General features: G+C 30.8%; 1 protein-coding gene across 2 annotated transcripts in view; it reads right to left on the bottom strand.

Annotated features, from left to right (window-relative positions):
- The window catches only part of LOC134692936 (orexin receptor type 2-like), an 86,954-nt gene extending 70,131 nt beyond the window's left edge, over nt 1-16,823 (bottom strand). For both annotated transcript variants that reach the window (XM_063553579.1, XM_063553577.1), the window contains exon 1: nt 16,702-16,823. The gene's annotated coding sequence lies outside the window, so the exon portion shown is untranslated. The remainder of the gene's footprint in view (nt 1-16,701) is intronic.
- Between the last annotated feature and the right edge of the window lie 1,415 nt (nt 16,824-18,238).

The following is an 18,238-nucleotide window of genomic DNA, read 5'->3' as shown; positions in this document are numbered from 1 at the left end:
GCTGCTTGACATTATATGAAGGCTTTTTGATCTCGTTCGCTACGCTCACTCGAAAAAAAGCTTCATATTATGTCTCGCAGCTGATATTTTACGATATCAACATGCAGATAATCTGATAATCGGTACATAGCGGCTACGTTTGTACGAAAGTGTAGGCAGTAAGTATCAGTTTGTCTCATATATATAGTGTTCATGAATAGTTTTATAACATCCAACATAAATGTAATTCGAATAAAAAATATATTGAAAAGTACAAATAAAATAAAATAAAATCTCATTCAATGTTTATCATTACATGAATTTTCCATGGTTTTATACACCCCCACCATCTTATAACTTTAATGCTTTAATGAATAAAATAATCTATTCTGACAATTCAAGTTCAAACCATTGTAGGTGAAAATCCCTCGTAAATGACATGCACATTTTTTATATGTATAAAGCTAACTTTAAGGTGCAAAGTTATAAAACATCGGAAATGATATTTTCAACATACTGAAATGTCAAAATGCTTGAAATTAATAGTTTTGCTTAGATTTTATGAAATGTGTATAGAAAATTGTAGGCAAGCTATCGATGAACAAAATTGCGCAAATACAAAATAAGGTATAAAAATAAATATTTACCTGTTTACGTAAGGACATTCGGTATTGAAATCTGGAAAATCCTAATTTATATAAAAACAAAGGAAGGTATCTATATTGATTGGATTTGCATATGTACAGTCTTTATAAGAACAACAGAAAACAAAACAAAACATATTAATTTTGTGAAAAACTCTATGGAAAAAAAACCGCTGCTCATACACAGCAAGCGTGTTTTGTTTAACTATTTATAACGTTGTGTTTGTCTCTAGGATAAACGTGATTATTAGTTTTTATTAAACCTTATAATATCTTATAAAGTGTAACAATATTTTTATGAGAATATACCTTTTGTTATGGCTTTTTGTATACTTACGTTTCCCCAGCCGCATATGGCAATGTATGTATTGTATATTAAAAGACCCCATATGGCAATGGAATCTATTCCTTTCTGTCTGAAGTAAAGATAAATAATTGACATCTGATGTATCATTATATTCTCATCACCACCGGAAGGTCAGAAATGATCTGACAGACAACCAACTTCTTAATAACGATCAAATTTAAAAATACGCATGAGAAGATACAAAAGACAAAATCGTATCCATTTTTTAGACGAAGACAAAAGGACACTGTTTTTGAACCATTACAGGTCATTTTCTTGATCTAAAAAATGGACACATTATACTGATGAGCATGTCAAAAGAGGGTGCAGATGCCAAAGTAAATAAATGAACAATTAAAATCCTAACACTAAACAGTACTGTTACAGCACAACTTTAATACGATCAAACAAAAAAAAAGTTGGAAAGATTTTATCGTCCAATTGATAATATTAGTAAGCAGAAACGAAAAAAAAAATGTAAGGGTTCCGCGGAACCCAGTGTCTCGCCTACTTTAGCTGTATCTCCCAGGCTCAACAAAAATGAGGAACACAATCAATAAAAATATTCCTCTGACTTGATACTATCTTTTGATTGTAAGAAGCTTCTGTCCAAGTTTGGTAAAAAAATTCAGGATAGTTTATGAATCGAATAAATGTTTCAAAAACTTTAAACTGCAGACTGTATGTAAAGTAAACTGGTTGTTAAAAGTCCATTTAAAAGTAAACTACAGATACACAGGTACCAAATATTAACAAAATTTCCTTTCTAGATACTAGCTTTTTTATAAACAAGCTTCTGTCCAAGCTTGGTACAAATTTGAAATAGTATAAGAAAGTTATTATTATTATTTTTTAATTTAACCACAGAGTGAATGTGTTGTTGCCTGGCAGAAAACCTTAGTCCATTAAAAAGTATAATACGGGGAAAATGGATTTATTTATTTACAAAATTTACTTCTGGATATTATCTTATGATCATAAACAAGCTTCAGTCTGTCCAAGTTTGGTACAAACCCAGAATAGTTAAAGAAAGTTATTAAAATTTTAAAAACTTTAACCATGCACTGAGTGAATGTAATGCTTCTCCACAGAAAAACTAAGTCCATTTATAATTAAAAAAGAAAAAAAATGGAATTTTATTTTTGCAAACTTTACCTCTGGATACTATCTGATGATTATAAACAAGCTTCTGTCCAAGTTTGGTAGAAATCTAGTATAGTTGAAGAAAGATATTCAAATTTTAAAAACTTTAACCACAGAGTGAATGTTATGTTTCACTGCAGAAAAACTAAGTCCATTTATAAATAAAATACAGAAAAAATGGAATTTTATTTTTACAAATTTACTTCTGGATACTATGTTATGATCATAAACAAGCTTCTGTCCAAGTTTGGTAGAAATCCAGTATAGTTTAAGAAAGTTATTAAATTTTCAAAAACTTTAACCACAGAGTGAATATTTGTGGACGCCGCCGCCGCCGCCGCCGACGACGACGACGGAATGTAGGATCGCTTAGTCTCGCTTTTTCGACTAAAGTCGAAGGCTCGACAAAAACGAAATGAAAAAAGCAAGTAAGACAGATCAGAGAGAAATTGTGGTTACTGAAAGTTAAAATTAAGCCAAGTTTCAAATAATAGCTATGTAATATTCTCCTAGGCAGAAATATCTATCAGTATACATCCAATGTATTATAAAGAGAAAATACGTCTTAAGCAATCTTGTAAAATCTCTCCAAAGATACTAGGATTATAATTTTGTATTCAAGATGACCGTTTTGTCTACAAATCTTCATCAGTGGTGCTTATGCAAAACAATTGGAAGATTGGAAGAAAAAATCACATTCAAAGAAGAAGTGCATTTAAAACCGATAGTTCCGAAAAATTGAACCAAAACTTCAGATATTCTATAACTTGGGTTCGATAAACCTTCGTGTTTAGATTTTTTCAACATTTTGTAAACAGTACATTTTCAGAAGTTTAACATTTAAAAATTAGTCCATAGATATAGGAAGATGTGGTATGAGTGCCAATGAGACAACTCTCCATCCAAGTCACTGTTGTATGTCAACATACAAGTAACACAGACTTGTTGATAGTACATGAATTCATCTTACTATCCTTAACATACATTTGTGTACTCAAAATAAAAGTTTGACTGCCTGGTCAAAATATCCCTGCAATGCGTACAAAACAATCACAGTTTAAAAATCTTTATTGAACGTTCATTCACAGACATATATAGTTTACATAAATAAATTGAATACATTATTAATTGGTTCTAAAATTTATTTTAAGAGACTCAAATGATTTTCTTCCGAACCTTTCATCTTGTAATTGAAATTCCCAATAGATATTAGAGGTTATATAATAATTAATAATTTACCCAATGTATCAATGACAATAAAATGAATATGGATGACATCCTCGTTCATAATGAAAGATGACTTTATGAATGTTTTACACAAATAACAAATATAAGTCATTCAGATGGAAACCAAAGTGTAATCTTGGGAGTTATAGAACTAGCATTTTGTTTTTCATATTGCTAATGTAAAAGTGAGCTGTTTCGTGTTATGTTTTCAATTGACGAACACGAGAAGTGATGTTTGTATCTGACATGTTTGAAGCTTTACAAATAATTTTTGTGAAAATATATTTGAGAATTATGGAAAATGGGTTTTATTCGAATTCAAATATTTTAAACAGGATAAGGAATTTATAAGAATAGAAAAAACAACAGAGAGGAATTTGTAAGAATGTAAAACAGATTTTGTTTTAATTTAACTTGGCAAAACAAGTTTTCTATACAGAATTAATGACTATTAATTCACAGCAGTGTCGAGAATAGCCAGCCGTACAGTATAAAAAGGGGGATTAGGGGCTTACCATTTCATATATATTGATATCAAATGAATCTCTGTTGTATTAACTTTGAACAATTACGTGTACCGCCTGACGCGACAAAAACACAACTTTAGAACCGATGTGTTTTTGGTACAGCTCTTAAACCGTATAATGCTAATAAAATAATATTTCCATTCAAGAGAGGAGCGAAGATACCAGAGAGACATGCAAACTCATAGATAGAAAAGAAACTGATAACGCCATGGCTTAAAAAAAGAAAGAGACCAACAGACAAATAATAGTTTACAAGACACAAAACAAAAAAAATCTCCCCTCAATTTATTGCCACTCGGTTAGTATTTTGCTAGAAGTGTACAGAGTGATGAACGTTTATATCAAGCGAACAGAACAGGTAAACGTACACAGGAAGTCAATAACTGATCTATTTTGTTAAAATTATTTTATGCAAATATAAAAGCAAGATTAAAGTGAAGGCGAAACAAATGAGTTGTTTTTCATTAAATTAGATGTACTGGCTTGCCAATTAGCATCTTCGGTAGCCAAGGGTGGACAATTAGTGTCACTTGAAAACTTAAACTTTAAAAAGAAGGTACAGAATGAGAATGATAATACATTATTTTCTTGATATTACAGCTCCCAAATTTGGAATGAAACATTGTTTCCCAGGTATTAAAGCCAACAAAATAAAATGGAACATTGTCTCCAAGATATAGCAGCCGATAAATCTCAAAACACAAATACTGCTGATAAATTGATTGCCATAATAAAATTATACAGAGCATAAGATCGAATAAAACACAGGATGGTATGAGAGAATTAAGATATACAAGTGCAAATTAAAATTATTTCTTGAAGTCTGTTTCCTGGGCTTAAATATCTAAAGAGACTTCAATCCAGAGAAAATCCCCTAAGACAATACTAATTCTAATTTGTTTATCAGTTGATTGATTACTGCAAAGCTCCTCACAGGCACGACTAAGCTAGGGTCGACTATGAGCTAGGTGCACATGTTTCCATCAAGTAATCAACAAAGATTGACAGATGGTTTGTAGATTGAATTATATTTCTATCAAAAGAGAATCCATTAATTATGTGTAACAAATAATTGTTCAATTTTAAAGTGGTAATTTTCATCGGTGTGTTAAATTGATGATACTTAGGGCAACAATATACCCTGTGAATATGCAAAACATGGAGTATGACACAACGTGACAGCAACCAACCGACACAAATAAACTAAAGATATATAGAGGTTGACATTAAGTATATGTCTATCAAAATGTCAAGCTCTAATTCCGCGGCAAATTATATCATATATGATAATTTTAAAATAAACAGAGACTAGACAATCGAATATCTTCCAACGACACTAAATTACCCAAATGATAAAATACTTTACAATATGACATAATGCAAAATCTCGCGAGAATTCAATTATTAATTTCAAGTCAATAACCGGAAAGGTCTTACACACTACTTACAGATATTATGCATACATAATAAAAAAGTAAAGATTTTTCCACTGACTCTCTACAATAAAGAATGATCTGTGAATTGTAAGAAATTTACTTTTCAGATTGGATTTGTCAATCAATCTTATATGGGAATGGATTTGAACAGTTTACCTTTTGTCCAATATCTGCGTTAAAAGTTTCGTGTGTTTACACAATAAAATGCATGTAATTGAAATTAGTTCCTGATACTAGGTACATATGGATTATAAAATATAGAGTTTTTGTATAGTTGCATTCTAAGAACATCGGTTATTTATGCTGCGACAGTGCGCGTCAATACTGTTGTTGTTAGCCTATCCATCATTTATGCTTACATTCGCCCAGTAGACATGCAGTTCTAATGATACACGTATACAGTACATCTAAACTTAAATTACGTAATTGTATCAAAACTGAACTTTCAACTTCCTCAGGCAAAACTGACATTCCACATGTTTTCTCCAAATTTACTAAAGATTCTTTTGATTTGTCACAACGTTACAGACCAAATTTTGAATATTTTTGAAGAATGCAGTTTGAACTCATTTGTATGAATTTTGCAATGTTGTCATAAATAACATGTGTTTTTTTCTTCGACAATTTCGCAAAACGGAAATGGATCATACTTTTTAATTTGTTGCCAATACTTTTACAAAATGAGTTTGAAAGAGCCAATCAAAAACCATTTAGAGAACCCATTTAAGATATTGTGAAGATAAATTTGATAGGACACGAAACACTTATTTTTTCTAATTTCTGGTTTCAAACTTTTTGTATAAGATATACAACATGCAATTTTGAATTACACGATGCATCTTAAAATATCTATATATGAAGCGGTCAAATCAAATACAAAATTTAATGCTGAAAAAATTCCATATTGTCTACAACATCACAGCAATTATTCTTACCGCAAAAATCAACAATCAAATCAAACTACGAAGGGTTGATTTAAATTCAGTTGATTTATTCCATGATTTTCTTCTATGTAGCTTGCTTGCTTTCAATCATATTAAATTTACTAGAACCAAATCATATTTGTATATTGCAATTATTATAGAAAACTTGTTTATCTCTATATCAAGCAATAAATGCAATTTTAAAATTGTCCAAAATCATTTCTTTTTTCAATGTTGTGTTTTGTGAACTATTGTTTGTCGGTTTATCTTTTTCGTTTAAAGCCTTGGCGATGTCATTTTATTTTTTCGATTTCTGAGTTTGGATGACTTTCAGGTATCCGAAGCCACTCTTACATGTATAGGACAAACAATTCAAACTATCATTTATCTTAGTGTAAACTAAGGAACCTGATGTGAATTTATATGATGTGAACTTTTCTTTACATGATGTGAATCATTACATGATGTAAATTCTTCATTACATGATGTGAATTCTTCTTTACATGATGTGAACTCTTCATTACATTCATCATATAAAGGAGAATTCACATCATGTAAGCAACCTTTGCATCATATCATAGTAGTTTCTTCTCATAAGGCAGTGATGGCGGTCCATAGTATGAAAACTAGAATGGTACATGCGCGATATGTTGTGGGGGCAGTCGATCATTTGGATATTAGTTTCGCCATTAAAGTATTATATGTCAATATAATACTTCCATGGTTTCGCGTACTTACATGTATACCGATATAACATACGTGTATACTTGATAATTTTATCACGCCGAGTTCGAACAGCAGGAGACTAATAACAACAAAAGATAGAAATATAATGACCTTACTAAATAACCTTCAAAGAGATTAAGTAACAAACGTTAAATGTCATTGACTTCAAAAACCTTTTGTCTTGATATTAAACATGCAGTGAAAATTGAACCATACGTTTATTTATATACTCGAATGCCTTTTTTTTTAAATTCATTTTTTTTATTTATTCAAATTAATTGAAAGTAATTGAATATTTTAGATAATGTGTACAACAACGTTAAAATCATGGGAGTTAAATGCATAGTTACGTTTCCACATTTAAAAAAAAATGGGAAACATTTTCACAGAGACCAAACTGATTTACATTCATTTGCAAATATTCTATAAGAAACAAATACACTGAGAGGTATTAATTCATTAACTTTTGATTTATGAGTTTGACTGTCCCTTTGGTATCTTTCGCCCCCCTTTGAAGTTGACTATGTGGTATGGAGTTTCCTCATTGTTAAATGTCGTATGGTTACCGATAGCTGAATGCATTCCCGTTATTTGTACTTTGGTGGATAATTTAAACCACATCTTCTTGTTTCTATATACAGTTTTTTTTATCTAATTTTATTGTAATTTGACTTTGAATATGAGAGATAAAAGTACGTTTAATAATATATCATCATCATCAATTGTTCTCTCGTCTTCTCCAAGAAAATAAGATTGATAAAACATGTAATCAAAGATGAGCTTTAAGCATTTGATCTGATTCTCTATAATTTTGGTCATTCTAGAAAACATTCTACTGGCTGTTTCTTTGAAAAGGAAATAAGTCTGAGAGAAACCAGAGTCAAATTTACAGAGTAATTACATTTATTAGGCTTCTTTTAAATCATGGACAAATTGCTATGAGATATAATTGTTTCTTGTTATGTAGTTATTACTTAGATTTTTATATTACAACACGAGCTGAACTTACATCAATATGCCTTTAAAATAAAGCACTTGTAAGAGGGTCAGGTGGTGGGGACTCTTCGATTTTGTATTTTTCAATTTACGGCATTTTTTCTTATTCCGACTTGTTTTACCACATGTTACAAATGTACCTATCTTGGATTTTTTACACGCACCTTTATTCTTCGTTCTTTATCTTTAACCATTTTTCTTCTATTTTATATCGTTTGCAAATTTTCTCAATTCTAGTTTTTCTGTATAATTTCTTTTTCTTTACCAATTTATGTTTATCAATTATATTTCAACAGGTCATAATTTTTTGTCTTTTATTTTGTGTTCTTTTTGCCTTTTACATCTTTCTCTACTCTTTATCTCTTTTTACCCATTCCCCGATTCTTTATCTTTTTTTCCCATCATGCTCTATTCTCTCAACTCACCCAGACCCTCATGATAGGTCAATGTTCTGTTAGAAAGGGATAGCTGTCTGACATTAGACATATCACAGGAGAGAGGCATCGACAAGAACAGGCGCCGTACTTATCGTATTTATCGAGACTATTCTTACTTAATTTCCTTATTCTCTATTCAATAAAGAGTCGAAGTATAATTATTGCTAATGAGATGTCTAAATATAAAAGACCCAATGACAAGTAATTTGACACTATTACGACATTTAAGAATAAGCATGAACTGTACATAGTATGTATCCCAAATCGATTTTTATAACAGTTCATTTTCTTAGAATCAGATTGTTCTCTTGGTCCTCGATTTCACCCGTAAAAACTACCTGTCGGTTAGTCGGTTAAAAAGCTCACTAGAGCTCATGTTTTCTTTGTTATTATATATATATTTATATATATATGCCGACTCTAAATAAAATTTACTTACAGTTCTTACTTACTTTACCTGTATGTCGAAGCTATAATGATAAAACTAACTGGAAAGAAGTATCAGTATCTTTCATTCTTCTCTTGATTTCTTTAAAATTGAAATGATCAGGAACCTTTTTAGAAATTTATGTGTTTTTTTTTACAGTATATATCTATAGGAACGTTTAGGAATGAAGTATCTATTTGAAGAATTCGCATTTGCTTGTTTATCAATACCATTTAATGTCCTGAAGACAGTAAGTTTACCTCTACAGCGTTATTGATTGATTGGTTTTTGTTAACGCCAACTTCTCAGCACTGTGGCACAATTCCGTGGTGATCAGTTGTTATTGGTGGAGGAAGCCAATGAGAGACGCATCGACCTTCCTGAGTAGGTAAACTAGTCAACTAAAATTGGAGTCAAACGCACCTGCCACGTGCGGGATTTGACCTCAAGGTCAAGTTCAGATGGAACTCGAGTTCTGACTAGAGTTCCATATGAACGGTCAATAATTTTGAAGAGTAAGGTCTCTATATTACCTAAAGCAAAAGCCCCCTACTTCGAATATGTTTACATTCAAATTTGATTGGATTGACGTCATAACATCCGGGATATCGAGTCGATCTCTAGGAACCCTGCCACAACCCAGGGCTCCTCGAGTGTTAATGGCGGGAAAGCTATATCCAATCATTACAGGTGTTATATATGACTATGTCAATCCCATCTACTCTAGATATCCATCCGAACTTGGCCTTCAGTGTTGCAAGTGATACAGTATTGAAGTTTGACAGCTGACGTCATTTTTCAAAACCTAATTATAATACAATGACATACACTATGAGTTTGATTATGTTACAAATGTCTTCCTTTCTGAATGTGAATTATTGTTTTCCAATTTCTGAATACCTCTTTACTGAATTTATGGTTGGATTTGTATGTTGTCATCATTTCCGGTACAAATGTTTGAAATGTTAACCCGAATTATGTCAGTCGTTATATTCCGCTGATCTCCGTCTTATCTCCGATTGCTACATTTAATTTAGCTCGATAGACTATAGGCCGCTAGAGGGCGCAGAATTATTCGAGTTATTGAAATGTGGAATAAAAAATAGCCATAAAAAATTTAAAGTACAAACAATTTAAAAATAATGTCACGTGATTTTCAACGAGACAACTTGCCATCAGACACTACATGACACTTCAACAATGAGCAAAACCCATAACTTTACTCACATCATATCGAAATAAAATTTTCTGAAACCAAACAATCTTATTCAGCATCATATTGAAGTTGCATCGATTTACGAGTTGTACCTGTCTTACAATGTTTACATGTTCACGTTTTTTTCTTACACTGTATAAAGATGCTGAATCGTGGTAAATCAGTGTGTATTAAATAATACAAATGCATATCAATAGCAATGTTGACATTAAAACTACAGTGCAATTAATACAATTAGATATTGATTGTAAAGCATAGAATTCACTGTAGATGGAATTTCTTTGAAAACCTTGAGTAAAAATTGATTTCTTCTTAGAAAAGTAAATATAAAGTAATAGAAGAAAAATAAGAAAAAGAGAGAGAAATTGTAAAATGAAAATAGAGTGAAACAGCTGTTTATCAAAGTTCTTTGCAATTGTTTGTTGTTGGAAGGAAGGTGTCCAAATTTACAATAGAAATGTGTATATTGTGATAAGAATCAAATTTGATATGATTTTCTCTTTTCTTCTCGTCCTTATTTCTTTCGATCAAGAAAAATCACAATGTGTCATAAGTCCTTCATCCATGCAGAAAGCTTAAGCATCACTGAAGAGACATGTATTGTCGAAATGCGCATCTGGTGCAAGAAAATTGGTACCGTTAATTTTATTAAACCTTGATATATACCGGTAATTGTGACTTAATGTATGAATATAAAGGAAATACCATAATCCTTAAAAAAGACAAGAAAGGGTCAATCATAAGCCGAAGAAAAACCGACAATACCATGACAGATAAACAACCCTGAAAAAGTGCATTTTAATAGACTACATAAAAATACTAAAAACAGGGCGTCAAGAACCCGCCAAAAAACCTGGCTAGTAAAATAACAATTAATAATGTACAAGAAATGAACACTTAGCATTTCTTAACGAAGTATATCGGTTCTTTCCATGTGAAACGTCTCCAAGATGTCCACTTGGATAATTTTAAATGACCGTCTGCCCTAGGGACGCATTGTAATTAAGTAAATGCTATTAAGAAGGCGAATATTATCGTGGACCTAGTGCTGAGGGACATATCAAGATTACAGTCTCACAACTTTTGTCCTATCAAGGGGGGCAAAGATAATTGTTCGATAATTTTATATATCAAATGTTGAAGTGTCATTCTCATCTGAACAACATCAGACATGGAATTACTTCCTGTATGGTGTTAAAAATGTTGAAAATATGTAGCATTTCAAAGTACGGAGATCATATACTAGTATAGTACTAAGGGTACATTCATTTAGGTTAAACAAAGACTCAGCGCAATCGTCATTCTGTAAATTGTGTGACGATTATCAATGAAAGATACTTTCGTTACTCTTGGTACATTCACGAACTATACCCAGATACTTCGAAAACCTTAATCTCTTTTTTTATGAATAAGGAAATAAAAGAACGATTTACCATTTAGTTTTATCAAATGAGTCTGCACATTTTAATGTAAATTCAGTCATATAGACTACACGTTCATGTATGCTTCTATGAAAGCCAAAACATATTATGATTCCTCTGAAAACAAAATGTCTGCCCTAGAAGGAACCTTTTTTCGATTTTTTTTAATCAATACCATTTGTTTACTTCAGTTTTTATACAAGCATTTGTTTTGCGATTACCCAATTTATTTTTGCTATTAACCAAGAAACTATAAACTGAAGTTGTAACCAGAATACAACGTCCACACTGTATTTATAATTACACGGTCAGATACTGGGATAAAACTAACACTAATGGTGGTCATAAAGAGGGAAATTGAGCTAATAAACTGTCAGAATATCTCTATTCCTCAAAGCTTTTCTGACATGTTAAAGCTAGGGGCAATAGCTTGTTAATTGAGTTCTGATTATGTCGAAACGTTTTGTATAATTATAAACGGGTTACTGTAAAAGTGTAACTTTTGTTGGGTATCAATTTTCGTAGATTTCCAAAATGAACTAAATAATAAGACTAATTACATCAGAAATGCAAATATTTTATATATGTCACGTCTGGAAAATGTAACTCAGAGGAAAACAGACTAACTGGACCATTGTTGATTGCGTAACATTTATTGTGCTATGGTCAAAGCAAAGCTCTGATATTATGCTTCGAGTTACACGTAGAACTCAATTTAGTACCGACCGTGCGAGGGCTGTAAAGCCAGTCAATGTCGTAAAATACTTTCATCATCAACTTAATTTCCTACGCGTTCAAAAACGTATATTCAGTACTTATGTTCAATCCAATGTATAAATGCAGTGCTTTGCACAGATGCATGAAACTAAAGAAAACAAGAACAAACGTTATATGCAAATCGCAAAGTCTCAAAAAGTATGTTTCGTTATCGGAAAAAAGAACCATGAGAAGAGTTTAATGCAATACTGATGTACCATTTCTGTACAAAATTTCCATCCTCAAAGTTATAATATTATACTTAAGTAGTTGAAGAAATTATAGATTTTACATGCATGTCCTATACATGTTTATAAGCGGCTTAAAGAAAAGGTATAAAAAAAGACAATCAACACCATAACACAAGGTACAATGTATTATATGAATAAATTGTTGATGCAAATTATGAATATCAATTTGAACTTTGGCTTCAATCCTTAACTAACAATGAATAAATTTAAATAAGAAGAAGAAAAAAAAAGAAAAAAAAAACAGAAATTTCAATAGTTCAATTCAAACATGTAAAAATATTGATAAGCAATTTGCCAATAAATGTTTTATCTTTGTAATTTTTTTTATTATATCTACAACATTAATATTGATATTTAATTTAGTATTATACACCTCTTTGAACACAGCGAAATAATGTTATTCAGAACAAATGTTACGTCAATATGAAAAAATAATAAGTTGAAAAAAACCGTCTAAAGGTACATTTAATAAAGATATGTATTTGAAATCGTTATATTTTGTCAGTATGAAACAAATGTAAGAGATATTTATATTTTATATCAAATGTGTTAATTGTACATTCGCACTTTAAACTGCACCAATTTAAAAAAAAAATATTACATTTTTGATTTATCATATGAATTACACTTTGTGTTTTACACAAAAAAGACATGAAAGAGATATGTCAAGCACACTTTTTTAATCGGCCAAGTTTCCCAAAACTCTGGGGTTTGAAGCTTGATCGCCTCTGAAAAAACTTTTAATCAATCGATGGAAGTAAAAAAACTGTTGACGACTTGAACCGCTAGTTCTTCACAATGATGTTAAGGATTTTTATATTTTTTTTTGTTTTCTTATGTCGTTTTCTTCTACATTTGATTCTTTCAAAATGAGAAAATGTACCATTTAAAAAAAATGAAAATGCAAAGCAAAATGTGACAATGAAAAAAAGAGCAGTTGTTGCTTAATGAAGTTTTATTTCAACTTATACCTTACCCTTACTCAAAGAAGATTAAAACCTCGATCGAATTCGCCATTTGTTCAAACTCTTTCTGTCCATATAAAAATAACCACAATACGAATGTACTAAAACAAATATAACTAAACTCTTTGTAAAAAATTATTCATAGGTCCTTAATTGTTTCAGTAAAATATATTCCTTGTTCAGTAAGTTCCGATCAGATGAACCATGTTCAGTAATACACCATACCATCCTTTCCTGAAGCACATGTGGCTTGAAAAATGAACCAACTTCTTGAATGAATCTGGTATAAGTTTGTTATAGTAACACAACATTTAGTCAATGCGATCGGATTTTAAAACATGATAAATATAAAAAAGAAGATGTGGTATGATTGCCAATGAGACAACTATCCACAAAAGACCAAAATGACACAAGCATTAACAACTATAGGTCACCATACGGCCTTCAACAATGAGCAAAGCCCATACCGCATAGTCAGCTATAAAAGATGGTATATTGTTCACCAGTATTGCCCAATGCAGTTATAAAATACTAAAATTGCAATAGTACACTCAAAACCTCTGAGCTCGACTTTGCTAGTAGACATTGAAACCTTTAAGCTAGTTTCCTCTTTTTATATATAGTTTGTTTATTTTGAACAAATTTTTAAGATAGTTCTCACTAAAGTTTTACCCAGAAGAGGAACGCATACAATGTGATACGCTTAATTTTGACTAATTTGAAAACAGTAAACCAAAACAATTCCTTGAACAGCGGAATAGATCTTCTTGTAGCTTGTGTCATGTAGTAAAATAATTTGCATACAGTGTTTCGATAAACGAACATGCGAGAACGCAATAGTAGGTGACATAATAACTAGTGGCATATAATTAAAATGTAAACAACAAGATTATGATCTGCTTAAAAAAGTGTCCGATACTTCATTTTCTCTGTCTTATATTTTCTGGTACTCTAACACATTTGCAAATTATAAATGGTATATAAAAGAACGCTGATTTAAATACAAATAGATATAGGAAGATGTGGTGTGAGTGCCAATGAGACAACTCTCCATCCAAAAACTTATTTTTCATAGTTCAGGTTGTACTATTTAACTTTTATGACCGTGTGCAGTTATTTCACATATTAAAAGCAAGGTATCCACCATAAAAAAATCCCACTCCTCCCTTTCGTAAACTCAATGCAAACGGACAGAAATAAACATGTGTTAGAGTGTATATTCGAAAACCTCGATACAAAAAACACACAAGATGCCTAAAAATTATGTTAGTGGTTATTTGGAACATTATTTATCTATTTCTTTTCATGATAAATGTAATATCGTCGTTAAAAAAAAGAAATAGATAAAATTGAATTAAAATATAGCAATATATTACAATTTAAAACTGTGTAACATAATGGTCGAAATTCTTGCAAATCCTTCAACAGAAAAAAAAGCTCAATCGGAATTTTTATGTAATATTCAAAGAGCATCGTTTAGACTAAATTTCGTCATAAACCAAACGTTTAAACATCCGAAATAATTGTTAGAACACGACTATATGTATACGATTCTAATGTCTGTTTAAAACACTTGAAAAAGACTTTGAAATAAAATACGTGTAATGAAAAACGAAAATTTGGAGCAACCGATGTTCATTTTCACACTTCTTTGCAACTTGAAAAAAATGGCGAGACTTTCCAACATGTATACCGGTAAGGGGTAGCAGTACTTAATATAGAAAACTCTTTAGAAAAGAAATATCAATCACTTTTATGTAAAATCGTACATGAGGTTACAAATACTTGTGTCTAGCATATGCACACCACAGTAAAACTAGGATGAAGTTACCGCTAGGTTAATTTCAAATAACAGAAACTAAATTAGGGAATTTTTTGTATTATTTCTGTTAAAACTTATTAGTCTATTATGCATACTTCAACAAACAAAAATGCAGTACGAATTTTTCACCCTATTTAGACCTTGTTGCACTTTTTGCCGTCTAACTAGTAAACAACTGGATATTGCCTATTTTTGTTATTAAAATGTAAATTTTATGTAAATTCGTACATGAGGTTACAAATAAATTTGTCTAGCATATGCATGTACATGTACATGTAACTCACAGTAAAATTAGGATGAGGTTACCGCTATATAATAATTTCATTTTATAGAAACAAAATTGGATAAGGTTTTTTTTTTAATTATTTATGTTTAAAAGTATTACATGAGTATCTTAGAAAACAAAACTTTAATACGATTTTATCGCATTATCTAGACCTTGTTGCACTTTTTGCAGTATAAATAGTTAACAATTTGCTGTTGCTTATTTGTGTTTTCAGAATGACAATCATCGTTAGACTTGTTTACCGGTCTTTTTCTGCTTTCTGTAACAACTTGCATGCTGTAAAGTATTGCTGTCTAATATAACACGAAGGTTTTGTAACTGTCGTCTGCGTACTACATAAAATGACATCATGTGCGATATTTGATTACATGCTTAAGCGACTATCGACATGAGAAAAGTTTCATAAGCAATGGTTTTATAGACAACAAGAAAAGAATGGCACGTGGTTTCAAATCTTTCAGAAGAAATTATCCCAAAAGAATAAATCCAAAAGTTTTTTTTCTCCATTAAAATCTGTTTTTATTCTTTTACTGCAACTATAGTTAATAAGCCATGAAATTTTGAATATGTTTTATCAAAAGGGCGTTATATTAAATTTTCATATAGAAGTTAAAGCTAGGACCTTGACAATTTGTTACTGCAGACATTCATCATTCTATAAATATATCCATTGAAACTTCTAGTTATGGAATTATCAATAATTTTATCACATTGCATGATCATGTCTACTGAGATTAGACTTAGCTAATGAATTGATCATAATAGCTTGTTTTATGGTTGATGAATAAAATGCTGGAAATCAAAGCAAGAATATTCAACTTACTTATTGATATTATGAAAGACATTTAGTGACTTATTAACTTTGGAAAAATTGACGTATAAGTAGCATGACAGCGACTGTCAAAAATACGCAACAGCTCTGTTCTTTCATTAAAGTAATTTAGACAAATCATTTTAATAAATTTTGTCAATAATTCAAAGGCATTTCATACAAAGTTTTTTTTTATTATATAATTGTAACTATTTTTTTTATATATTAGTAGTTGGGTGTTTATTTAAATAACAATACTGCTAAAACTATAAAATCAGTTTCCGTACATTTCTTATATAACTTTTTTCAAGTGTTCAAATAAAACATAAACGGACAGAAGATAATAAAAAGATTCGTCCTACCTTGTAAAATTTCACCAAGTCTTATGCATCAAATCAGACAATCAGCAAGTATTAGAAAATCGCTGCAAGATGTCTGTCACTACACTGCGTTAAAATGTCTTAAACGAATAGACGAAGTTATCTATTGAATGCTTATGGGTGGATCTTCTGTTAATTTATGTCTAACAGCTTGCCTCGCTTTCATGGATAGCTGTCTTAATGCTTATCACAGTGATTAACAGCATCAAACACATAATACAGAACCTACCAGATCTGCAAATGACAAAAACTCAATTGTACAATTTTCCCAATACATATTGTTATAAATTGTTAAGTATGGCAAACGGAAAGACTTCAACATGCTAGCAATTAAATCAATCATATAGGATTTTTTCAAACACGAAAAGCATATTATCTTTGTGTTCAACAAGATAATCAAATGTCTTGATTGGTAAAATAAAATAATTACACATTCAAACCTTTCTGATTTCTACCAATCAACAACCCAATATCCTAATCAGCGTCAAAAAAAGAAACGTCTTAAAAAACAAATTTGATTGGTATTATAGGCTGTTTTTCTTGTCGGATTGTTTCAAGAAAGAAATTGAAAAGTCTTATACCTATATAATGTATAGTTAGAATGCTTCATATGAAAAAATAAAGTGATCTATCATTTGAATAAAAGTACGTAATCTAGATTTTTTCTTATACAATTCCTAGGTTCAAATCGAGAAGATTATATATTTGATTTTATTTTAATTCCATTGAAATTCGATATCAATCATACAGATCATAGGTAGAACAGAAGGAACGTTATATTCCAAATTTCCATAAACAATAATAAAAAAAACCAACCAAGAACAAACCCACCTCTGGGTGCGGTGCTTTCTCGCTGCATTGAAGATCCATTGGTGGCCTGGTACTTTTTCTGCTCCTTTGGTAGGATTTTTGTCTTTTTGACCTATTCCCCTTTTCAATTCTTTATTCTAGATACATTATAGAACATTATGTCTAAAATTACACCCTTTACTTGAATGAGCTTCATCAATTGCAGCAGAAAGAGGCAAGGCTCGCCGAGCATACTTCAATTTTGTGGCGAGTACACATATTTCTGTCAAGTAAGTTATCTTACCAGGTATATGTACGTATGTAACGTTTATCTTGCATATTTGATTTTAATTTGTTAAACTTAATACTCTTCAATGCTTAGGTTTTTCTACACTTTAAGATGTTATTGGTGTCTTTTCAATCGTCTTTGTTTAATGAGAGGAGGGAAAAAGGGGTGCTAATAAAAGACCCAAGCTAAACTGCGACGTAAACGGAAGGGATACTTTATAGTACAGTACTGTTTAAACTTTTCAATATATACGAATTTTACTATCGTAAAATTTGCTTCTGCTACTACATTGTATTCACTATTGAAGCAAGACTTCTCAAAAGTCATATCAATATATGCTTGTTATAGCCTATAAACCAGAATCATTAAAGAAGATAACAAAAGTTCTGAGTTACTGAAGGAAAAGAACCAATGTTTTAAAATATAGAGCTTCTGTTTTTC

This window comes from Mytilus trossulus, chromosome 12, assembly GCF_036588685.1.
Source record: "Mytilus trossulus isolate FHL-02 chromosome 12, PNRI_Mtr1.1.1.hap1, whole genome shotgun sequence".
In the NCBI taxonomy this organism is placed as follows: domain Eukaryota; kingdom Metazoa; phylum Mollusca; class Bivalvia; order Mytilida; family Mytilidae; genus Mytilus; species Mytilus trossulus.
The sequence above is the reverse complement of the archived record's forward strand: the minus strand, read 5'-3'. Positions and strand labels throughout refer to the sequence as shown.